The following is a 27,334-nucleotide window of genomic DNA, read 5'->3' as shown; positions in this document are numbered from 1 at the left end:
GCTGCTAGAACACTACTAATCTACTAATAAGGGATAATTGCCCCGTAGCACAAGGTGTAAGTGCCATCAGTTACCCACTATAAGCCAGGCCAGCCTCCTACACACGCACTCACAGATCTACACAACACTCACACCCCCACTCACACACCCACTCACATATTCACACAGCCCCTTACACACCAACACAACCAGTCACACACACACTTAAACACCCAAACAGCCATTCACACACTGACACAAAGACCCACAAAACCACTCAAACACCACGTTATAGGGATGCTATAGTTAGGATATATAATTTAAAAAACTGAGAAATTCACAGAAAAAAGGTTACAGGGACAATATAGTTAGGAAATAAAATTTCAAAAACACTTGGAAATTCACTGAAAATAGCAAAGGTTACATGGACGCTATGATTTGGTTCAGATTTTACACACACAAAAACAGAAATTCAGCAGCTGTAGTTATAGTTATCTCAAGTAACTATAATTTTATGCTAAGGTAACTATAACTCGAGCCCTTACCATGCACTGCTAACTCCCCAACATATTACATCCCTATGAACATCTTCTATGACATCATTGATAACATCACTACAACATTTGCAGTGAAGTTATTCATGAGAAAACTGTGCACGGCCAAAGGATTAGATGTTTACGGGGGTGGCCACAGGGCCTTCAGCCATGGGGCTGGATGCATGCGGGGAGATTTGTCCTCTACATTAAAAAATTCACAGAAAAAACAAAGGTTACAGGGATGTTATAGGTAGGTTCTGAATTTACATGCAGAAAACCATAGAAATACAGCTGCTATAGTTACAGTTATTTCAAGTAACTATAACTTGTGCCCTAAGGTAACTATAACTCGCACCCTCAAAATGCACAGCTAATTACCCCACATATTACATAATTGATGGTGTTTTCTATGGCATCATTGATATTATAATTGCAACAGTTGCAATGAAATTATTGATGAGAAACCTGCATTGTGGTGCATGGGTGCTCAGTGCCACAGCTTAGAAGGGTTGAGTCCAAGTTTAAATTATTGAAACTTTGGGCCTTATTCACAAAGATCTTCCACACTCGTAGTGGAGGCCATGTGACGGGGATCCTGACCTTGTGGTGGGACCTCCTCTATGGGTAAATGCAGTATGGAGTTCTGCCATGAGTGCAGGACCCCCAGTCATAACTGTGGGGTCTCTGCTATGAGTGCGGAGGCCCTTTGTGAGCAGGTCCTGTGTGTTTAACTGAAGGGGATATTAGAATGGTTTTAGGATTCACGACTTGAGTAAGAGTCATACCCTCCCTAATAATAACCCTTTTATTATAACTTGTCAATGAATACATTGTTTTTCCCAGACCGGAGATGAAGGAAGTGGCGTCTGGAAGGCAAAGGGGATGTGTTGCATATGTCAATGGACATAAACTGGAAGAGGCTGTGTGTGGAACTTAAGGAATCAGCAAGAAAAACTGTTTGTGTAAATGATAACCACACCACTTACCTCTTTGTGTGCTCTTTCAAGGTGTAGTCATTTATACTTTTGTGGTATCAGAAGATCTAGTAGATGCAATGTTTCAAGTAGGGTGAGAAAACCAAGGGCCATATTTATCATGTAGTTGCGCCACACTTACATCATGCAATGGGGTGCGAGTGCGACGCAACTACAAAGTGTAATTTATCAAGCCACTCAGGCCATCATGCGTGGCCGATGCAACTACAAAGTGTAATTTATCAAGACACTCAGGCCATCATGCGTGGCCCTGAGTGGCTTGAAAAACCAGAGCGATGCAACACAGCACAAATTGCTGCATTGCATAACCCTGCCCCAGACAGGAGTTCCATGGGTGGTGTGTGGGTGATCCCACAGAACAGCCATGGATTTTGATGCATTCCCAGATTTACCATAAATGGTAGACCTGGGAATGTGCCAAAAATGGTATGCCACCTCAGGTGAGGCGTAACGAGGGGAAATATCTTAATTTCTCCTTGTTTTTCCCACTTTCTATGTGTACTACATTCTGCAGCACACAGAGAAAGATAAAAATCCTTCAGAGGATTGTTTTAGTGTGGGAAGGTGCCCCTTCCAGCACAAAAACAACGCTGACACCCTTGCACCATGGTGCAAGAGTGCCTGTGTTGGTGCTTGGCATCACATTGCTGGGAAATTATAGGAATATGCTGTATATTGTTAAGTATGGTGCACTCCAGCCCTTTCCCTATCACACAGCCATAGCAACAAGGTGAATTGCTGCACTGCCCTATGTAATAATTTCATAAATATGCCCCAAGACTTTGTCAAGATAAGGATGTGAAGCTTGTGATCTAAAAAATAAAGGGGTTGTGACAGAAGCATTGGCAATGGGTGATGTATGCTTTATCAGAGCACTTTTATTGTGTAGATGTGACATTAATGTATAAGTTAAGGTGTTCATACTGATCAGATTAATCTGGAAAATATATCTGCTAGGTTTGGGTCTGGAGATAGGGTAAATGAGAGTCATGTGGTGATCCATAGAGAGCTATGAGAAGTGAGTAAAATGACTGAGGCTACATATTGGATACCTGTATAGTAATAACCTTTGGGTAGGAGAATATGGGAGAAGACAGAATAGTAAGGTTTGCAAGGAGGACAAGACTGAAAGAAAGCAACATTGTCTTCTTGTTTAGGGAGTAGAGGGAAAATGTTCAGAAGTTAGTTTCTTCTAGTGTTTGCTGGGAAGTTAGTTCTTCTTAGCACTAGCTTCCCATTATGTGGTCTAGAAAGACTTCTGTAGTGAAAGCACATAGTGAGTAATGTTAATTTTAATAACTCTCAAACTATATTCTATTGATTTATCTTGCCAGGGAGGGGATGGCAATGTATTGCCAAGTGTAAAATATTGTCCTATGTTTTCACAGCTCTGGGTTCAAAGGGTGCAGCTCAGGCTGAACTAATCCAACAACACTCAAACCAAAAGCCAGTAAACCGTCCACGTAACACTTAATTACGTTCCCACTAAAACTAGAAAGGTTTACTTTGTTGGCTGTGGGATTATTTGTTGCCATAAGGGGAAAGAGTGCATCATCTGCTATGTTTCATCCTGCAGCACGCATAGAACGAGGAATAGGCCTTCTTCAATTGTTTTGGTGCAAGAAGGTGAAAATGTATGCACAAAGACAATCTGGCCTGTATTACGACCACCCTTGCAATATGATGCAAGGCTCCCCGAGTTGGTTCAAGGCAGGACATAATGTGCCAGTGCAAGGAAAGATCAGGAATGATCCATATATTTATGAAAATGGAGCATTTCTGCTCTCCCTCTTTACATACATTTTCAACTGCTTCCCAGCTGGGGGCAGTCCATAGAAAGTAATGAATATTAGACTTTACATTGTGGTGCATTACATTTACAAAGCATGGTTATGTATTACTATGCAATTGACTTTAACAATACCAACCTTAATAACACAAACTGTGTATCTGCTTTTACTTAAAAAAAAAGTATAAATTAGGCATTTAACATGTCTGATATATTAAAATAATTATATAAGTTAACAAAATCTTTACATTTAATTTTAGTGATAATATCCACCACCAAAACGGCGGCCACCGAGTCTGTAGTAAGAAGGTCAGAAAAATCATGTTGTTTTCTGTTATAAAAATTATTGTTCAGCTATGATTGCACTTATAAATGATGTGCAATTCAAATATATAGTTAAACATTTTAAATTAAGAGACTAAATAAACTGAATATGTATGACAGCCACCATTCTGTGGTCACTCTGCAGATCACCTCTGACTGGAAAAGAAACAAGCTACTTACATAATCTAAGAATAGCAGAGCCATCTCCCCAAAAACCAGAATTGTGTGAGTAACTAAGTAAATAATATTTGATTCTTAATTTATAAAAATAATATAGTGTTAGACCTGGCAGCCTTAGGGTAGTCACCCCTAACTTTTTGCCTGCCTCCCTCCACTTTGTGGACACTGTTTTTGCTGGTTTTTAGACTCTGCGCACTTTACCACTGCTAACCAGTGCTAAAGTGCATATGCTCTCTCCCTTAAAACATGGTAACCTTGAATCATACCTGATTGGACTATTAATTTACCTATAAGTCCCTAGTAAGGTGCACTTTATGTGCATAGGGCTGGTAAATTAAATGCTACTAGTGGGCCAGCAGCACTGGTTGTGCCACCCACTTAAGTAGCCCCTTTTCCTTGTCTCAGGCCTGCCATTGCAAGGCCTGTGTGTGCAGTTTCACTGCCACCTCGACTTGGCATTTAAAAGTACTTGCCAAGCCTAGAACTCCCCTTTTTCTACATATAAGTCACCCTTAATGTGTGTCCTAGGTAACCCCTAGAGCAGGGTGCTGTGTAGGTAAAAGGCAGGACATGTACCTGTGTAGTTATATGTCCTGGTAGTGTAAAACTCCTAAATTCGTTTTTACACTACAGTGAGGCCTGCTCCCTTCATAGGCTAACATTGGGGCTGCCCTCATACACTGTTGAAGTGGCAGCTGCTGATCTGAAAGGAGCAGGAAGGTCATATTTAGTATGGCCAGAATGGTAATACAAAGTCCTGCTGACTGGTGAAGTCGGATTTAATATTACTATTCTAGAAATGCCACTTTTAGAAAGTGAGCATTTCTTTGCACTTAAATCCTTCTGTGCCTTACAATCCACGTCTGGCTGGGCTTGGTTGACAGCTCCTTGTGCATTCACTCAGACACACCCCAAACACAGGGTACTCAGCCTCACTTGCATACATCTGCATTTTGAATGGGTCTTCCTGGGCTGGGAGGGTGGAGGGCCTGCTCTCACACAAAGGGCTGCCACACCCCCTACTGGGACCCTGGCAGACAGGATTGAACTGAAAGGGGACCTGGTGCACTTCTTAGCCACTCTTTGAAGTCTCCCCCACTTCAAAGGCACATTTGGGTATAAAACAGGGCCTCTGCCCTACCTCATCAGACACTTGCTGGAGAAGAAACCTGAACCAGAAACTACATCCTGCCAAGAAGAACTACCTGGCTGCTCAAAGGACTCACCTGTCTGCTTTCTACAAAGGACTGCTGCCTTGCTGTTGGCCTGCTGCCTTGCTGAACTCTTGTCTGGCTGTGAAAGTGCTCTCCAAGGGCTTGGATAGAGCTTGCCTCCTGTTCCCTGAAGTCTCAGGACCAAAAAGACTTCTCTCTTTCACTTGGACGCTCCGTGCACCGAAAATTTCGACGCACAGCTTGTTCCGCGGTGAGAAAAACGCCGCACACCGATGCTGATCGACACGACGCTCTTGGGACGACCGAAAATCCGACGCACGGGCTTCGCAAGGACAACGCCGCCTGACCTCTAGAGGAGAAATCGACGCGACGCCTGCTGTGAGATCGTAATTTCGACGCGCAGCCCCGCAGAACGACGCGCAGCCGGAAAACAAGCAGGAAAATCCACGCACAGACCCGGGACATCTGGTAATCCCCGCGATCCACGAAAAGAGACTGTCCGCGCGCCGGAAAACGACACATGACTTCCCCGCGTGGAAAATAACGACGCAAGTCTGTGTGTGCTGGGGAGAAATCGACGCACACACCCTTTTTCCACGCACCTCTTCTTTTGTGGCCCTCTGAGGAGATTTTTCCACTCCAAACCAGGTACTTGTGCTTGAAAGAGACTTTGTTTATATTCTAAAGACTTAAGACACTGTATATCACTTTTCAGTGATATCCCTACAATTTCCCATTGCAAACTTTATTCTTTTTGACCTACAATTATCCAGATAAATATTATATATTTTTCTAAACACTGTGTGGTCTATTTTTGTGGTGCTATATGGTGGTATTGTATGATTTATTGCACAAATACTTTACACATTGCCTTCTAAGTTAAGCCTGACTGCTCGTGCCAAGCTACCAGAGGGTGGGCACAGGATAATCTTGGATTGTGTGTGACTTACCCTGACTAGAGTGAGGGTTTTTGCTTGGACAGGGTGTAACCTGACTGCCAACCAAAAACCCCATTTCTAACATATAGGTTTAATTTTCAAGTGTAGTTGCTTAAAATAACAAATTGGAATATTTAAGGTATGTTATACCATATTATTAAAGTAATAAAACTACTTTTAGTATACTAACTATTGATGCCATACTAACTTCATATTTCTGACTATGGCATTTTACTAGCCATTTTAAAAAATAATTAAATGATCATATTTACTAATCACTATAAGTGTTTAATATAGTTTTGTAAATATTTTAGTTTTGTCAATATTTTCAATAGTCTTAAGTTACTATTTAAGGAAAAAACAAGAAATGCAAGTAGTTATATTTACCTTTCAAATTTAATTATGTAGAAAAAAAGTTGTTATAGCCATTGCAAGGTACATATTTCAAACTGTTACGTTTATATTTTCTTTCAAACTGAGGCATACTAACTATTCTTTTACTGCATTTAATAAATCCATTAGGTGGCAATAACAATTGACAATTAAGCAACATGAGTAAAGTTGAGTTTTTTTTGTAAAGTGTGCATTAATTAATACTAAACATCAAAGTCTTTTTTTCCAACCAAAGCAATGCATTTCTTTTTTCAGCTGGAAAGATTTTCTAAGGATATTAAACTAATATGCTAAAACATTTGTTTTGTTTGCACAAATCACTACAAGAGCAATAAATACATGGAAAAGTACATTTGCCTAAGTGAACTTGAAAATTGAACTTTAGCAAGTAATAAATATTGTCTTGACTACTTCATTATATTTACAATTTTGTAATATTTAAAACATATTTACTAATTAATCTTTCTACTTTGAATATTTTTGCATTATTTCAGTATTGAAAATATACAATATGGAAAGTCTAGGGCACACCCAATATGTTTTGTTCATAAGAGAAAACAGGATTTTAAAACACAATGGCTACATTTATTGTAGGGCTCATTGCAGGTGTGCAAATTATTATTCCAGACATTTCAATGGCATAGTGGTTACAGTTGGAGACATCATTGAAAGAACAAGGGAATATAGCCAAGCTGTATCTGCAAATAAATTTGAAGCTCGACAAACAGAAAAAGTATTTAGTTACCATCTCCAATGAGCCCTTGGGCTCAGTTAAAAGGGAGGAATCTAGAAATAACCCTGCACATGTTGCTGTAAAGATGCCAGCCATTCATAATTTTAAACGCATGATTTCTTGACTGATGAGTATTACGCACCCCAGTGCTTAATTCGTAAATAAAAACGTGCCTGTGCCCAAAGCCCGCCTCTTAAACATGCAGCTGATGCAATTAAATGTGCGAACACAAACTACTGAGGCACCGTAATCCTAAAGCCATTTCGAGCCCCATCAATCCATTGAGAGCCACTCCCTGCCCCTTCAGGTCACTCTTGCAGCTTTATGCTTTCTACCATTGTGATGCTTTTTCGTTTTTTTTCTCTTCCTCCGTGTTTCCCATGTGTGGCATTTGCTCGCAGTAAATTGTTGAGCCAGAAAAGTAAGTGCCGGCCCTCACAAATAAGTGCCGGTGCTCAGCACCGGAAAGAACAAGCACTAATTAAGCACTGATGCACCCTCTGTTACTCAAAATCTTTTCAGACATTAACAATCCTTAGGAAGTAACCTAAAATGTGTAAAAATGAAACATTTCTTGGATATGATAATTAAAGTCCTCTCAAAGAATAATATTTGACACTCAAAATAGTGTGGTACCTTACAAAATAATAGGGTTTGAATAACGAATGGTACTTTCAAACATATTCCCTGTCCATTGTTTCCACTATATACAATACATGCTAAAATAAATCAGAACATTATATCTCGCTTCTATCGTTTGCTACCAAACAAGCAATCTTCCACATATAGAGAACTTTTGACTGTAATTAAAGAGAAAAGAGAAGACTAGTGGAAACATCCTTGAACAAAATACTTAATGATTTGATTAGATTTGAATTGGCCATTATCACATTTATTTACAAATTATAACCCAAGAAGCGTTGATGTGGGTCAGAGGGGCGCAGAACCCCAGCCCCCAGGATCCTTTGCGGCAGGAAGCCGCTGTTGCCGCTGCTCTCGCACCTGGAGGTGCATAAGATTGGACTCGTACCCGCCACGCAGGATGCACTGATACGGGTCAGAGGGGCACAGGACTCCAGCCCCCAGGAACGTTTGAGGCAGGAAGCGGCTGTTGCTGCTGCTTTCGTGCCTGGAGGCGCATAAGATCTGACTCGTCCCCTGCCACGCGGTACGCGCTGACACAGGTTGGAGGGGCGCAGGACTCCAGCCCCCAGGAACCTTTGCTTTGCTGCTGCTCTCATGCCTGGAGGCGCATAAGATTGGACTTGTCCCCCACCACGCGGGACGAGCAGATGCGGGTCAGAAGGATGCAGGACTTTTTCCCTGACCCTGTCACCAGGCAGGTCGCTCCCCCCATCTGCCACGCAGCCCCCCGTGGGTTGAACCTCCGTTGCCACTTTTGCCACCTGACTACTCGCTCCCTTTTTTCTATTCCCCTGAGCTTGTGCTTCTGTGCCACTTGTTTTTTCCATTCTGTGCCCCTGTGTTTTGCTTTCTGTACCCCTGTGCTCTGTTGTCCCTCTCCCGCCGTCTTTTTCCGCCGCTTTTTCCCTGGGTTTTCCCCTGGGTTTTTCCCCGGGTTTTTCATCTGGCTGCTGAGCCCCGCCCCCTTCACTCCCATTGGCCGCCCCGCTCCCACCTCCCAGCTGCTCCTCCCTCCCTCTGCCCTCATATGGAGGCTGCGAAGCGGGCACGCAGCGGGTGCGCCGCTGGCACGCCGAAGGCGTGCCTAAGGCAAGCCCGTCTGTGCCCGTCTGCGCCTGGACCGCACCCAGCACCAGAACCCCTGGAACCCGCACCCCCCGCAACGCCAGACTGCACTACGACGCAAGCACCCTCCACGCATTCAACACCAGACGAGACCACCCCTGCTACCGGGCCACCCCGAAACGCACCCAGGGGCCTTTCACCTGCCGGAACTGCAGATTCACCAGCATCCAACCCTCCACACCACCAGCCAGAGAACCCAACCACCTCCGCTGCATCCTCCTCAACACCCGCTCCGCTCGCAAGCACGCCATCGAACTTTGGGACCTCCTAGACTCCACTGCCCTTGACGTTGCCTTCCTGACGGAGACCTGGCTGAACGCCACCTCAGCACCAGACATTGCCATAGCCATCCCACAGGGCTACAAGATCTCCCGCAGAGACCGCACCAACGGAGTGGGAGAAGGAATCGCCATCATCCACAAAGACTCCATCAAAATCTCAACGAACACCGATGACACCCTCACCACCGCCGAGCACATGCACTTCCAGATCCACACCGACCCCAACACCACCCTCAGAGGAACTCTCATCTACAGACCTCCCGGACCCCGCCCACAGTTCAGTGACACCATCGCTGACCTCATCAGCACCCATGCCCTCGCTTCCACGGACTACATCCTCCTCGGGGACCTGAACTTCCACCTCGAGAACAACAACAACGCCAACTCCACCGCCCTGATTGACAACTTCGCCAACCTCGGACTCAAACAGCTAGTAACGACACCCACTCACGCTGCTGGACACACGCTTGACCCCATCTTCTCCGCAAGCCCCCACGTCTCCTTCAACCACACCACCGAACCACACTGGACCGACCACAGATGCCTCCACTTCACCTTCAGAAAACCCACCACACACCACCGCACCCAACAGCTACCACGCCGCTGCTGGGGCAAGGTCACCGGGGACCAACTGACTACCGCCCTCACCCTGAGACCACCCACCGACCCCACCGACCCAGACACTGCCGCGACCAACCTCACACAGTGGATCAACGACTGCGCCAACACCCTCGCCCCTCTCAAGACCTTTACAACCAACCACACCAACAAGAAAGCTGCCTGGTTCACCGAGGACCTCCGTATCTCCAAGCGCACCTGTCGGAAGCTGGAGAAGAAATGGCTCCACGACCGAACATCAGACAACCACACAGCCCTCAAGAGTGCCACCCGCAGACATCACCAACTCATCAGGACCGCCAAGAAGACCGCCTTCAAGGACCGCCTAGACAACAACGCACACAACACCAAAGAGCTCTTCAGCATCGTGAAAGAACTCTCCAACCCCAGCTCCATCACCAACGACATCCCTCCATCTCAAGACCTGTGCGACTCCCTGGCCACCTTCTTCCACCGCAAGATCACCGACATCCACGACAGCTTCAACCCCGACCCCTCCTCACCCACCACCGAGTCCACCACCCCTGCGACTACCACTCGCACCAGTCGCCTGACCATCTGGTCCAGCGTCAGCGATGAAGACACCATCAAAACCATGAACTCCATCCACTCCGGATCCCCATCGGACCCCTGCCCTCACCACGTCTTCAACAAAGCCAGCGCAGCCATCGCGCCCCACCTCCGGAAAACAATCAACTGTTCCTTCGAGACAGCAACCTTCCCAGAAAGCTGGAAGCAGGCTGAGATCAACGCCCTTCTGAAGAAGCCCAAGGCGGACCCCAAGGACCTCAAGAACTTCCGTCCCATCTCCCTGCTCCCTTTCCCGGCAAAAGTGACTGAGAAGATTGTCAACAAACAGCTGACCCGCTACCTCGAAGTCAACAACATCCTGGACCCGTCCCAATCTGGTTTTCGCAGTAACCACAGCACGGAGACCGCCCTCATCGCCGCCACTGACGACATCCGGACGCTGATGGACAAAGGAGAAAGAGCTGCCCTCATCCTCCTGGACCTATCAGCAGCCTTTGACACGGTCTGCCACCGCACCCTATCAGCACGCCTCCATGACGCCGGTATCCAAGAGAAGGCCCTGGCCTGGACCACATCCTTCCTCTCCGGCAGAACCCAGAGCGTCCGCCTCCCACCCTTCCGCTCCAAAACCACTGAGATCATCTGCGGCGTCCCACAGGGATCCTCCCTCAGCCCGACACTGTTCAATATCTACATGGCCCCCCTCGCCCACGTCGCACGACAACACAACCTCAACATCATCTCCTACGCCGACGACACCCAGCTGATCATATCCCTCACCGAAGATCCCGACACCGCCAAAGCTAACCTCCACCGAGGAATGAAGGCCATAGCCGACTGGATGAAGGACAGCAGACTGAAGCTGAACTCAGACAAGACGGAGGTCCTCATTCTCGGACCCACCCCATCAGCCTAGGACGACTCTTGGTGGCCCACGTCACTAGGCACAGCCCCGGAACCCACGGACCACGCACGCAACCTGGGGGTCATCCTCGACTCCACTCTCTCCATGACCAGGCAAGTCAACGCCGTCTCCGCGTCCTGCTTCAACACCCTCCGTATGCTCCGCAGGATCTTCAAATGGATCCCCCTCGACACGAGAAAAACCGTTACCCAGGCCCTCATCACCAACAGACTCGACTACGGGAACGCCCTCTACTCAGGAACTACAAACAAGCTCCTGAGACGACTCCAATGCATCCAGAACGCCTCGGCCCGACTCATCCTCGATGTCCCCCGCCGCAGCCACATCACACTCCACCTGAGAGGCCTGCACTGGCTCCCCATCAACAAAATGATCACCTTCAAGCTCCTGATCCACGCACACAAAGCACTGCACAACACCGGACCCACCTACCTCAACAACCGACTCAGCTTCCACACCCCCACCCGAAGCCTCCGCTCAGCCAACCTCGCCCTCGCCACAGTCCCCCGCATCCGAAAAACCACCGCCGGCGGCAGATCCTTCTCCTACCTCGCCGCCAAGACCTGGAACACTCTCCCCACTATCCTACGACAGACCCAGGACCTCCTGGCCTTCAGAAGACTCCTCAAGACCTGGCTCTTCGACCAGTAGCACCCCCCCTCCCCAGCGCCTTGAGACCCTTGCGGGTATGTAGCGCGCTTTACAAATGCAGTGATTGATTGATTGATTGACTCAAGCCCCCAGAAACCTTTGCAGCAGGAACCGCTGTTGCCGCTGCTCTTGCACCTGGAGGTGCATAAGGTTGGACTAGTCCCCCGCCACACAGGACGCGCTGATACGGTTCGGAGGGGCGCAGGACTCCAGCACCCAGGAACCTTTGTGACAGGAATCCGCTGTTGCCACTGCTCTCACGACTGGAGGCGCATATGATCGGACTCATCCCCCGCCACGTGGGACGCTCCGGGTGCGCCCGGCAAAGACTGGGCCAAGAGCGGGCCCGTCTGCACCCATCTGCGGCTGGACAAGGCCGGGCTGGGCTTAATCTCTTACTTCTCTGTTTTTACTGGCTGTCAGGATAGGCTTTTTTTATGGTTAGGCCTGATTGGGAAGCGCAAAGGACTCCATGGGAAGGGGGGACCTTGCCAGGAGGCCTCTGGTCCTAAACTGATAACTAGCTATTTTACCTCCATGATGGATGCAATTGAATCAGAGATAGGGAGGGTAGAAGCTAACTTGTAAGCAACCCTAGAGAAAACAGGGAAAGGTGAGATGGAAGAAAGGGCTCCTCTTGCAAATTCCCCAGAGATTAGGAGAAGGAACCCATGTGTCATAATGGATCAGGACCTCCTAATTGACCCAATTTCTCTTCAGTTTCTGAGAGCCCTCCTTTAAAAAAGAGTAGACACTTGGCTCCTCCTCATGGTACAAATTCCCCCCCAGACTCAGTTCTGTCCTCTGTAAAATCCATTTTATTCAGGAAGGATCTAGTAGGAACAGAGATTGGGGGAAGGGGAAGTCACAACTAAAGACATATAAGGAAACTACTGGGAAGCGGTCTGGAAACAATAAACCTCTTACTTTCTTTAATGATTATTTTAATCAGATTGAAAACTATTTCAGTGACATAAGAAAGCTATGCTCCTTGGTTCTGGATAAAGTGGCAGCTCTAGAGGAGAAAGTCAATTCTCTATCAGTGGAAAGGAACATGGCCACTAATCCACCACTACCGAGGGTAAAATCCCAGTCTAATCTCATTGAATCCGCATACTCATCAGTTTTAGTCACCTTGTCAGACAAAAAAGGAAGGCCAAATCATGCCCAGAACCCTGCCTTAAAGTCTCTGAGCCCTGCAACTACAGAATATTCTGAAAACATATCAGGGGGGGGGCAGACAAGCAGGAGGTTCTTGAGGGTTTGGCTCAGGCCTTACCTTCTGTGCCTTTAAGAGTCCAAACAACCTACCCGAGGATTCCGCCGGCATGTGGCCCATATATTTAAATCTGGGGTGGAGGGCAGACCTCTCCAGGGAAATTCTAACTGTAAGGAGGGTCCCTTGGGTTGCTACATCGGTCAAGTCCTCACAAGGGGATTGCATAATCATAAACTTTAGGAACCCATGGTTAGTTAATACTTTGCATCAATATTTTTTAACTCCAACGAAACCTCTAGGGTCTATCAGAGTACAATGTTTAACAGAGTTTATTAGCACTTTTTCCCAGGCCTATCCAGCCAGTCTAACTGATTGAGGTAAACAGCACCTCAGTCATTCTCTTGTCTCTAAGTCTCACAATACCCCTTTGATGCTGTTTAATAGCTTTGAGCCCTGGAACTCTTTGAAGCAACTGGATTGACCATTAGTAACTGGATGCCCTTTAGAAGAAAACTTAAAGGCAAATATACTTCACCTGCCCAATTTGCAGCCTAGCGGAGCGTCTAACATATCTGATGTGATAGTCCAAGGAATTATCTCCTGGAATGTGGCAGGATTAAAACTCAAAATGGGGAATCCAGATTGGTTTTAAATAGTGACAGAAAACCTTTATATTTGCTGTCAAGAGACATGGCTCACAGAACCTCCTTATATAAATGGTTATACTACATATAGCTTTCCTGCAATTAAGTCCCCTGTGGGCAGGGCTACGGGAGGCCTGGCTACTTTTGTATCAGTAACAAGCAAAGGGGGTGGATGTGCGTGTCTTGGGCACAACACCATACTATTTGGTCTTCTCTTTGAAACTAAATGAGTTATTTGACATATTGTTGATCAATTATTATAATAACGTCTTTGACTCTTCAGATACTAGTGTGATTGACAAACTTGAGATTATGATACATAAGGCAATGAACATTAGTTAGAAAGATTTAAGAATGATATGGGTTGGTGATTTTAATGCTCATCTCTGTGAACCAGAGTTTTTAGACTGTTGTGGGTTTCTTGATGAATATGATTGCCCTATGCAGCATTTTTAACATTCCCCTTATGGAAATGTGCTCAATTGTGTGATAGCGGCCAATTATTTGCTCTTCCCAACACCAGTGGTAGAGGGGGTTCCTACCTTTATAAGAGGTGATGCCCATACTACAATTGACTTCATTGTTCACTCTAGAGAACTTACCCCCTTTGTTCGGAAATTAAGGTAACACTAACTTTCATCAGTGATCACAATCCCCTAATTTTAGAAACAAGACTGGGTCTGAACAAGGACTTAAGAGTAGCGGAACAACACCCAGCCATGAAGCTTTCTGCCTAGAAAGGTCTGACTATCAGATGGGGAAAATTTGACAGCCACAGCTTTTTTAGAGATCTAGGGCCAGATGTAGCAAACGGTTTTACCCATTCTATGTCTATGGGAAAATGTGTTCGTACATATGGCCCCTAATGCGGAATAAAAGGATAGAGGTCGTGACTGCCCTGGGCGAAGACAGGCCACCCCACAAAATTGTCAAGGCTTTTGTCTTCTATGATAAAGTACATGGCGGAACAACTGCATTGCTCTAGTACCAGGAAAGAAAAGGGACCTCAATGGTTTAATCATGCATGTACCTCTTCCCTTAAAAATTTTAAGAAAACAATTAATCTCTTCCCTTAAAACCGACATGCCATTATTGTGGCAAGAAGGACATATAAGGATGCGCTTGCTGTTAGAAAGACTGAACTGAGGGAGATTGCCTGGGATGAGCTGATTGAAGCGAGTAAAAAAAGACACAACCGCTTCTGGCAAGTGGCCAATTCCCAAAACGACAAGGCTAAAACGACTATGGACACTGTTATCCCAGCTTAAGCCTGGATGGACCACTTCTCAAAAACTTTTACTATAGAGAACAATGTTTCCCAAGATGACACAAACTGTTTTATGGCAAAAAGGAATGCTTCGATAAGTGCAGCCTTCTGTAATACTGTACAATAGACGTATTTGATGTAAAACAGGCCATTCTAGATTGCACCTCTGATAAAGCTCTTAGCCCAGACAGAATCCCAGCAGACCTATATAAAGCGCTTCCAGATCTTTGGGGACCACTGCTTACTAATGTCTTGAGATCTGTCATGATAGGCCCTTTAGTAGACACTTGGAGAGAGGCGATTAGTGTGCCAATTTTTAAGAAGGGGGACAGGGCAGACCCATTATGCTATTGCCCAATCTCCCTCTTAGATAGCTCAGTTAAGATATTAGGCCGAGTGATCTTAAACAAGCTGGAAAACTGGGCAATGGAGACTAACTGTCTGTCGAAGGTGTAGTATGGGTTTCGCCCTGGGGTGGGCACAGTCGAACCAAACCTTAATCTGACCCTGATAGTCCAAAAATATACGAAGGCAAAAAAAGGCTACGTACATCTAGCCTTTATGGACCTGTCCTGTGAATTTGACACAAGTGAAATTGTGGACGGTTATGTTAAATATGGGTGTAGATAAAGATATAATTGTTTTACTTAGTAGACTTCATGCTTGCACCTCGGCTTGCACCTCGGCACGAGTCCGTTACTCCCAGGAGGGTGATTTAACGGATACATTATCTTCATTATCTTCACTAAAATGGGTTAGACATGGTTGTACTGGCCCCTTTTCTCTTCCTTATCTATATAAATGGGCTGGAAAAGTTTCTTCGTGTAATGGAGAAGGATTTGCCACTCATTAATAATTCTCCAATCCCAGTACTCCTTTATGGGGATGATGCCCAACTCATTTCAATGACAGCAAACGGTCTCCAAATTTTATTGAATGCTTTTAATACATTTATGGGAATCCTCAGTCTTAAAATTAACAGAACAAAGTCATTCATGATGAAAAGTGGCCCAAAAACCAAAAAGTTTATCTTGGAAGGGGTAGAGATACTTAAGGTTCCAAATTTTACCTAACTGGGGGTTCCCATTGACGTAGATTTTACCTGGACCTTCTTAGTAAATGTACGTGCAACACAATTTCAAAGAGCTATAGATGCTCTTTTTAGATTTTCCAAAAAGCTGGGGCACAAACCTGTTAAAGAGATGCTGACTGTTTTTATAAGTAAATGCCTATCTATTGCGACATTTGGAGCAGACGTCTGGAGCCACCCTGATTGTTCAAGTCTCCATGTAGTTGAAAATAAGTTTTTAAGGAGGCTATTAGCAGTCCCACAATCAACCTCAATAATGTTCTTTCATGAAGAAGTGGGTTTGAGGGTCATATCTGATGACATAAAGCTTCAACCTGTACTGTTATGGTTAAAAATGTGGCTAAGCTCTGAAGTCCACTTGTGTAGATCGGTGATCCAGGACTGTCTTTCATTATCACGATCAATGGACATACCCTGGCTCAGATACGTTCATTCTATTTTTCTCTCTCTTGGGGTAGGGGAGTTTTTCCTCACGCCAGACCTTTTGGTGAGACGGGACATCAAAAGGATAAAGGAGCCATACTGGCACCTAATTTATTACTCAAAACTAAATATAGCTACTGTCAAAAATCAGGAGAGGATGCGGTTACAGCAACCACATCCTATGCTATATTTGGTCACTACTAGTTCTGAGCGGCATAGGTTTTTTCTTTACCAGGCTACGCTTGAATATATTACGTTATTTAGTAGCATTCCCTATTCGTGGTACCTGGTTTAAGAATCTCCGGCTATGTTGCGGTGATGGAAAAACACCTCAAAGCACTTTGCACTTTGTTCTCTTTTGCACTCTTTGTGCTGCTCCAAGAAAAAGGTTTCTACGCCCTATCTTTTTAGCCAAAGGCATTAGGTTTAGCCATCTTGCCTTCTCCTATTTACATAACTTGGGAGCTGAAGAGACAATACAGGCTGTGTTAAATTATATATATGCTGCTTTTAGCATTCAAAACTTTGATTAATAATCTTATTTATTAAACGTTAGAGAAACTTGTAACTATGTATATATTTGATGTCTTTTATGGTTTATATGAACCGAATAAAGTATTGGATGATTACAACCTAAAACACAAATACAAGATTTCTTTTTCATTTTTTGCAAGCAATATGTGAAAAAATCAAACAACAACTCCATTTGGAGATTACACAACTTCCAGCAAAATGCAGTTTGAAGTAAATAAACTAACTGTAATATCCTCCATCCCACCTAAAAGTGTAAATAACATTTACACTGTCATTTGTTGAAGGCAAGTCCAATTCGTTCTCAACCTGTACAGGAAATACTCCCAATTTCTATTATTTCCAGAAAACATTAAAAAAGGTGCAAAGTCTCCACAGAATGAGTCAAGCACAGTATTTTACAGGTACACATAGTTTAGAACCATGAATTTCTAATAAATAACCTAAAGTAATTAAACAGAAGCTCCTGACAAGAATCAAACAATTCCGCATGTTTGGTGTGACAGATTATCTAGAAAATAACACTTATCTTTTCCATTACTAACATCTTTTATTACTAACTTTGCACCAACCGCGTAACAATCTTACTCTCCTGATTGTTTTCAAAACATAAATAACTAGTTGTTGATTGTAAGTAAAGATCTAAATATTTCAAAAATGTAATGCAAATTATGGGGGTCATTCCAACCCTGGCGGTCGGTGCTAAAGCGGCGGCCAACCCGCCAACAGGCAGGCGATCAAAAAAATGGAATTCTGACCCTGGCGGAAACCGCCAACACAGCCCGCCACTTAAACACTCCGACCGCCACGGCGGGACAAACAAACAGCGCGGCGGTCACCGCCAACAGACAGGCGGCAGACAATGTACCGCCCACCCTATCACAACTCACCAATCCGCCACCTTTTCCGGGGCGGGAGCCCCGCCGATAAAAACACAGCGGAAACAGACTACGAAGCGCGTTTGCCAGAGACCGGGGGAACCACTCTGCTGCTGCTGCTCGGAAAGGGCAGGAGCCCTTTAAATTTAACTCGCGCTCCCGCCGTCGCGGGAAGCGCGTTTGCCAGAGACCGGGGGCACCACTCTGCTGCTGCTGCTCGGAAAGGGCAGGAGCCCTTTAAATTTAACTCGCGCTCCCGCCGTCGCGGGAAGCGTGTTTGCCAGAGACCGGGGGAACCACTCTGCTGCTGCTGCTCGGAAAGGGCAGGTGCCCTTTAAATTTAACTCGCGCTCCCGCCGTCGCGGGAAGCGCGTTTGCCAGAGACCGGGGGAACCACTCTGCTGCTCGGAAAGGGCAGGAGCCCTTTAAATTTAACTCGTGCTCCCGCCGTCGCGGGAAGCGCGTTTGCCAGAGACCGGGGGAACCACTCTGCTGCTGCTGCTCGGAAAGGGCAGGAGCCCTTTAAATTTAACTCGCACTCCCGCCGCGCGGGCGAAGCCCGGGCCAAGGGCGGGCCCGTCCTTGCCCGTCATTGCCCGGAAGAGGCTGGGCTGGGCCCCCCCCTTTCACTTGCTCTCTGAGGACCCCAGCTCACAAAAGAAAAGCGAAATACTTACTGGAACGGAGAACCATCGTCCTTCCTGACCCGGCAAGCACTGTCTTTTTGGGAACTTCGGGACTCGCCTCCAGCCTCTGTTGGGATATCAGGAGCAGGAACATCTCAGGAGCTACTATACACGGGACAACTAAAGCGCGCCAGGGGGGAGCGCTAGCACCTAACCGGCCAACGAGCAGTACACGCCGCCGCGGAGAGCCGCAGCTTGTGCCTCTACTGCCAGGCTCCAGGCTCCGGCACAACCGGCACAAGCGGCTCCTGAGATCCCGGGGGAAGCGGACACGAGGTGAGACCACGGAAAGAGGCGAGGTCAGAGTTGCAGACTGTGGAAGGGGAGACGGGAGCCGGACTCGAGTCCCGTGCAGTGTCGGAACCCTGTGACCCTGACACACCACTGACACACCACTGACCCTATCCAGTGTTGTCTGAACACTGGCGGGCGTTTCACGGGAAGATTGTGTAAACAATATAGTATTGGAAGGAGCCTTACATTTGTAGGGTGAACTGGAAAGAGTACGTGCAAACTCAGATAATCAACGACTCCGCTGTTCCCGTCATGTCCAAACTGAGGTCCTCTAAAATGGCTACAAATAATGACTCAAGGACTCTGGATAACTATCTTAGTAGTAGTTAGTAAAATTAACGAAGATAGGAGATCATCATTAAGTAGGGCTAGTCCAGAAACATCTCCCATAAGGCAGTGCTTACCCTCTATATCACCCTCTATATCACTGTCTCAGAGTGTCTCAACTATCTCCAACAATGAGAACGATTTAAATATTGATGTTTCTGTGGTAGAGCAGGTTTGTTGTTCCGAACCTATTCAAGTACAGGATTGGACATTACCAACAAGGTCTCCTCTTATTCAATCTCCCATTAGGAGAGTGGTACGTGCTTGTAGGAAGGGGCCTGTCAAGAAAGCAGGGGGTCGGCAGCCAAAAAAAGCTGGCCCAACAGCTACCAATAGGGGAAATGTCTCTGAGCCCACCAATATTATTGAGGGGGCCAGTCTGCACTCAAGTCAAATTGATCTTTTGGTCACAATTCTTGAATCTAAACTGGAAGTACTGATCAGTCCCCTGGTGGCCAAGGTAGAATTAGTGCTTCTTAGGGTTACTAGACTGGAAGGCCTTGTAGAATCTTGTTTGACTCGGTCCACTGTTCCACTGAGTACCCACTTAGACTCAATAGGCTCTATGGATAACCGCCCAGTGGGCTCAGTTACACACTCTATAGTCAGTAACAGGGTGGAAGGCTTGGGGGCTACTGTTCAGGCCCCACCAACTGTAAGTGTGCCGACCGCCTCATCCTTGTCTATGTTGCCAGTAGGGTCGGCTAGTGTACAAAACACATTTAGTCAACCACGATCAATACAAAGGAGTACTCAGGACACTATAAGAGGGACAGTCATTGATAGAAGAAGTATAACTAGGCGACATAATTCTATTAATCTCCCGCCAGAATGTGCACCATATACTGTGGTTCTAACAAATGTCCCAGAGGTTGACTTGTGCCTGAATGGTTCTGGGGTAGAAACGTATCCTGCTCTTAAAAACAAGACGCTTGCTTGGCTGAATAAGAACTGTGGATTTCCTTGTGCCCTTGCAAATGACATTTTATTTACCCGCAGAGTTAGCTGGATTGGCAATGGCCCTAAAAATAGTGGTGGAGACTGCATTATTATAAATTTTAAACACCCGCAACACGTGGCAACAGTGCTTCTGAGAGCTGCAATTTTGCCAACTCTAGAAAATGCGGTTCATGCTAGACCTCTTGGCTTCTTTTATAATCATGGGACCAATACTCAATGTCGCTCGTCGTATGTGCAAGGGCAATGTTCAAATGAGAACGGAAGAGGTATGGATGTCTGTACCCCGAATGTATTTGTGAATATGTCCCGGTCTCAAATTAGGGGGGAGCCAAGTCGTCATCAGTTGTCTTACAGGCAGACCGTTAACACTTTACCTCTTCACAATCGGTATGCTGCCTTATCTTCTATGGAGGAAAATGATTGACTGCCAAATGCCTTGGGAAATTCTTCCCAGTCTTCAGCATCGTCCATCAAGATTGCTACATGGAACATTGCTGGTTTAAAGAGCAAGTCTGGGATAGCCGAATGGGAAAGGACTCTAAAATCTTTTGACGTCATTGCTTTACAAGAGACTTGGGATCAAACGAATAGCTTTTCCTTAGATGGCTTTTGTCATTTTTGCATTCCAGCTACAAACAGTGTGGCAGGAAGACCTAAGGGGGGACTATTAAGCCTTTTCAAACTGGATATGAAAGGTACCTTAACTCAATGCCCCTCGGGCTCAGTAAATTGTCTAACTGTTGAGCTTTCCACCCAGGATAAGGGTAAGGTCCTTTTTATAAATTTTTATAATTCGCATGCTAATGATTGCACCAGTCAAAATCTGGATGACTTGGATACATTTTTGTCAGTCTATAGTATAAATGTTAATACTTTTGAGTTAATATTACTAGGGGACTTTAACATACATCCATGTACCCTACCATGTATTAGGAGGGATGAGGAAGGCCCTCCCTTTTCCTCAACTGCTCATCCAGAACATACTAGGCAGGGGGATTATCTTGAGCTTTTCCTTGCTAAATGGAATTTATATGAGTCTGGCTGTGGAGACGGGAATAGCAGGTCCCCTACGTTTAAGGGCAAAGAAAATGGTACTATTATAGATTATATTTATTTGTCTTCTTTTTTGTTAAATAGTGTTTTAAATTATTGTACTGAGGTGTCAGTTTTTAGTGATCATAATCCTGTTGTACTTGTTTTTAAGAACACTGAACTGATTTCTCTCAAACTAGTCGCAGAGAGTGGGGGCTTGAACCTTAAAGTCAAAGACCAGAATCGAAGGTTGAAGTGGACAAAAATAGTCCCTGAAACTTTTTTTCAGGAGGTCATATCCAAAGTGGAGGATGAAATCTCTATATGTCTAGCGGAAAATCCAGACCCTAAGGAGGTTACAGTAGCATTTGATCAGATTTGCTTAGAAATTAATCGTAGTCTCCAGGCTAAATCTAGCCAGAAGGCGCTAGAGGGCAATAGATGGTTTGATAAGGAATGCTCGAAAGCACATGGTGTACTACTTAAGGCACTAAAATCTATTCCTAAAGATCGATCAAAAATAGTAAATGCTAGGAAAGTGTATAAAAAAACTATTCTAGAGAGGAAAAGGACTCTGAAAGATAACGCCTTGGCTCAACTCTTGGATCCAGTAACCCTAAAAAACAGTGGTTTATTCTGGAAAATAATAAATCAGCCCTTTTTTTCTGATGAAACTAATACTCCTTTAGAGGCAAACATCCCAGATGAGGGCTGGATAAAACACTTTAGTCAGATATATTCTAATATTGGTCCTCCTGGTGGAATTTTAGCAGATGAAGTTGGGGAAATCTCCCCTGACAAGGATGCAGTTATTTTTGCAGTTGCAGATGTTGAAAGGGCTATAGACCTAACCACAAAAAACAAAGCCCCGGGCCCAGATGGGGTACCTGGGGACGTTTTTAAAAGTTTTCCAAAATTTTGGTCTAAGGTATTATGCAAGGTTTTTAATAATCTTGCATTTGATAAAATTCCGTCTTCCTGGAAGAAATCTATAATTATACCAGTGTTTAAAAAGGGTAATAGGCAAGACCCATCTTGTTACAGGCCGATTTCATTGATTGATTCCTCAGTGAAAATTTTAGGTCGAGTTATCTTAAATAAATTGAACGATTGGTTAACAGAGAAAGGGGTCCTAGCAGATGTGCAGTATGGTTTTAGACCTAAAAGGAGTACTATAGATCAAGGCTTGAATTTGTATTTATTAATAGAGAAATACACGAAGGCAAAGGAGGGTTCCATGTATCTGGGGTTCATGGACCTCTCGTCAGCCTTTGATCTTGTAAATCGATCGAAATTATGGAAAATCTTACTTGACATGGGACTGGACAAGGCTCTTGTTAACCTCTTAGTAGATTTACATACTGACCTAACAGCTTCTGTTAGAGTTACTACTGCGGGGCGATGCACCAGCCACTTTAACTCAGAAAGGGGAGTCAGGCAGGGGTGCATTCTGGCTCCCCTTCTTTTTACTATTTATATAAATGCCTTGGAATCTACACTAGAAGATGCTACCCAGGACACCCCACGGATAGGAGAACTCGGTATTCCGGTTCTCCTATACGCGGACGATGCTGTCCTGCTTTCTCGTACTGGTGTTGGTCTTCAACGATTATTGGACGCCTTTGAGGTTTTTATGACTTCCTTGGATTTAAAGATCAACGTTAAAAAGTCCCAGATTATGATCATGGGTAAGGGTAATAAAAATAAACTCCCCAAAACTTTTACTTGTGGGAGGCAAGAATTGTGTAGAGTAGCAATATTTCCATACTTAGGGATCACTTTCGATGAGAAAGGCTCCTGGGGCCCCCAGATAAAAAATAGAAATGTTGCCCTTGCAAAGTCGTCCTCTGCTCTTCGGGGTTTTATGAACAAACTCGGGGCGAGGCCAATTGTTAGTTTGCTAAAAATTTATGAAGCAAAATGCCTTGCAATAGCAACGTATGGAAGTGCGATATGGGGCTATTGCTCTATGGAAAGTATACAGATCACGGAAAATAAATTTCTAAGATCGGTTCTCTCTCTGCCACAGTCTACTTCCACACACATTGTCCATACTGATTTGGGTGTGGGCTACATTTCAGACTTGATCAAACTGGCCCCCGTTCTAGCCTGGCTAAAGATCTGGCTGAATCAAGAAATTCCGCTCAACCACTCCATATTAAAAGATTGCCTGCAGCTGGATAAAGTAAATAAAATAGCGTGGCTAGTTTATATCAAAAATTGTTTTGTTAGATTAGGGAGAGCGGATCTTTTTTATTCCCCGGAATCAATAACTGTTAAAGATATTGGACTAATTAAAAGCATGATGAAAGATCTGTTATGTCTAGAAAGAGAACAAGTTGAATATGAGAAACCATCGGTGCGGGCCAGTATCATTTTGAGTACTTATGTGGGCCCTGAATTATATTTGTCTATTGTAAATCAACCCTTTCACCGGTTTCTACTCACACGCTTTCGGTTTAACCTGATCATCTAACTCTTGGCCATTTTCAAACCTGGTCTCCTCCGGAAAAAGGAACGCCGTGTAATTGTGATAATTTTTCGATCCAGAATACAATGCATTTTCTGTTATTCTGTGACCATTACGTGGCCTTAAGAAAGAAATATTTGTTCCCAATTTTAAAGGAGGAGGGGTTTATACAGGTCAAACCTGCCCTCTTGTTCTTACAGTTATTACAGACCCCTAGGATCATGTTCCATGTTGCTAGTTTTTTAGTGGGAGCTGTTAGGGTTAAGAAAAAGAAGTTCGCCATCAATCCGATTATTTTATTGTAATGAATTGAGTGCTTAATTAACTTTTTATAGGAAATGTAATTTCTGCGAATCTGGGAGAATATTAATGTTTTACATTAAATGATGTTTTTAGGACGTTTTATTTTACTGATCCCCCTTTTTGAACATTGTAGATAACATAAATTGTTGATTGTCTGTAATATTTGATTGAACTTTTTTTCTTTTTTTATGCCTTTTTATGATATTTATTTATCGAAATAAAGTACTTTGACTGACTGACTGACTGACTACGAACGGAAAAACGCTCACCTCTACACACTCCACGAGGAATCTGGACAGCATGGAACCAGAACTACACATCCTACCAGCTATTGTCTACCTGCTCCTCTACCAGAAGCACGAACGCCGGCGCAGAAGACAACGGTGAGTACTGCACCTACGACACAGGGGAGGGGGGAGGAGAAAAGATTACGGGCACACACATACGCGACACACCCAATCAATGCAGAGCAACAACTCAGAGTGACACCCCCAAACCCCCCGGAAGAATGCAAAGACAAAATAATATGATCATGAAATTCAAATATATTGTAAGGCGAAGAAAATAAATAATTAGAACATCTCATAACTATATACACATATGAAAATTGTCCGTGCAAAATAGGATTACAGTCATTGTTTGTGGGCCAATGGGCCTCAACACATGGGCAAAGCCCACACACGAGACCCGATTCCATTGGAGAGAACACTGCAGGGGCATCAGATAGCTAAACTACAGGCACCTCAGGGGGAAGGGAAGGGGGGCACCTCAGCCACATGAGTCCACGATGCCAGATCCACGAGGGGCCTCCATGGCCACTGTGCCTGTCGCGTGGGCTCTCATTATCCTAAATGAGACTACTGGATTTCTAGGCAGCAGGATCGATAACGGTGTGGGGGACTGAGTCTGACCCACGTGTAAGGAACTCTGTCACCCTAAATCCGGTTGTTGCTCCGGCTAACTAGCAGTGCCTCATTTCTCCCACGGGGAAGAAATGATTGGGCAGCCGAGCGCATGACACCTTTGGAACTTCTCAGGGAAGTCGTGGTCACTCAGATCCAAACCAACTCTCTCATTCACAATATGGTCTCATATACAAATGACAAAGACAGTATAAGTTTTATATAATGTTTTAATAAAACGACTGTATTTTAGATATTAAGGCGTGAGCCGCAATAACCAGAACAATACAACATAGTAGGATTGATATAGTAACCAGGAGAGTAAAACATAGAAATAAAGCTATCATAATTCCTAACCGTTTCTACTCTCCCTCTGCTTGTTCTATTTAGAGCACAGCATGTTAAGCTTTCAGCTTGCCTTTCTGTATCACTAGGGAGACGGACACACTCATACCTGAGCAAAGGCCTGTGATCTTGGTTCAGCATCTGCAACGAGGCAGTCAGCGTCAAGTTGTGGTTCCCTGGTCGGAATCTCCCTCTTGCGTGTATTGGGACAAGGAAGTGATTTTATAACTAACATGTCATCGTGATCACAAAATGTCCCTACGCAGGAATGCCAAGTCTAAACTCTTACCACGTCTATCGGCAATGTACCAGACTGTATCCTTGACTGAAGCACAGAGTAAATATGTTATGGAGAACTCCAGTGCTGAAGTAGGCAAAACAGTGTGATATGAATAAAAAACAACACTGTAGAACTGGCTATTTGAAAAATAACAGTACGAAGCCTAATAAAAAGCATGTAGAGCAGAGTGCACAGAGGCTCTAAGCTGTCAGCAAATGAATAAAATATATTCAGGGCAAAATGCACAAAGGCCTAAAGCCTGAAGCTAAAGCGCAAAGAATACGTAAAACTAACCACACTACACCCTCCCCTTGTCGGTAGCAAGTGGTTCCAATAATATAAAAGGATGCCCTAAATATAAACAATACCTAAAACAAGTATTTCGACAAGGTGAGAAGACAACAAAGTCATAAATTTAGATAACATATGGTCATAAAACCAAATTCAATATAGTGTCAATTTTGTAAAAATCCAATCGTCAGATAGAAGCAATAGAACGCAGGAGTTCCTCCACTTCGATATATGTCAATATCGGAAGATCCACGCCACAAAGTACCATGGAGCAGGTGTGATCCAAAGCCCCAAAACCATTCAGGGCGGCACCCCGTGCAGGGCCTATGAAAGAGACAATACCATCTTCCTCCAGGAAGGGAATCTCATAAACTGCCTCACGAAGCAAGCGCATCCGTAGTGCACAAGTCTGGGAATGAGCCCTAATCGGGAACATCAACAGATCAGTATCGACCATTGGAGGGCGCTGCAATGAGAGACAGAGAGCCAGTGCATGTTCAAACGAGCACCAAAGGCACCGAAACACAGGTTGCACACAATCCAAAACCGGTCTGAATGACAGAGACCAGTCACACTCCAAATGGCCCAGGAGTGTAGCTCCAAAATGCTGCATCATGCGTTCACGACACAGCTGCGCTGACGGGAGCAGCAATATAGGATCTCGTCGTGGCGGGACAGCCATTGCGAAAAAATAGCAACAACAGCAAGACTCCAGCCAATAAAGCCAAAGTAATCGGGAAACCCCCAAAAATGCTTCCGAAAATAGAGTGTATAGCTGAAGGTATCAAACCGAATATTGAAGAGAAGGTGTGAGCAAAACCAACACCAACGGCTTTGAAAAAATGAGCAATACCAGCAGTGCTGGATGCATTAAATATACGTCCCACAAGTTCACCAAAGTGACTTGGAAAGTTAGTATTCAAAAGGGACTGTATCTTCGCCGATGACCTTGCCACCTGAAGTGCGTAGGTCTCGCTAGCAGATGTAAGGGCCACATGCTTTTGAAACAATAAAGCCTTTAGCCGACTCAACTTGTCGAAATCAACCTTGGAAGTAGCAATATGAGGCCAGATGTCCGCTACCTCCCTAATTTGAGTGGGGGGAAACAACACATTCCCGCAGCACGTAACGGCATTGTTGACAACGACGATGTAAACTATTCCGGCACGCATGCCACAGCAGCATTCGCTGTTAAGAACAATGTAACTGCCGTTAGAAAGCACCTGGAAAGTGTTTTTAATAACTGGGACTGGAACTCCCTTCAGATAACAAGCTAAGTTAGCAATTGAAGCGTTACACGCCCCGTGCAAGGACAGCTGTTTACAAACCATTGAATGGCTGACAGAAGCTTCGCATTCGCTGCCGCTAAGAAAAACCTCCTTCAAACCATTAACACATCTGTACTGAAAGGGAAGGTCCCACACCTCGTGTATGTAACTGTCTCCCAATAGTTCATATCTACCCACCGGAATGTGCTTCAAACACGAAGTAAATTGCAAAGTAGAGATAGGCAAATTAATAACCCCATGGATCAACCATTCAGCTGACGGAATCTCAGCTACCGTGAAAGGCAG

Source organism: Pleurodeles waltl, chromosome 10 (assembly GCF_031143425.1).
Source record: "Pleurodeles waltl isolate 20211129_DDA chromosome 10, aPleWal1.hap1.20221129, whole genome shotgun sequence".
NCBI lineage: Eukaryota > Metazoa > Chordata > Amphibia > Caudata > Salamandridae > Pleurodeles > Pleurodeles waltl.
Note: the sequence above shows the minus strand (reverse complement) of the source record.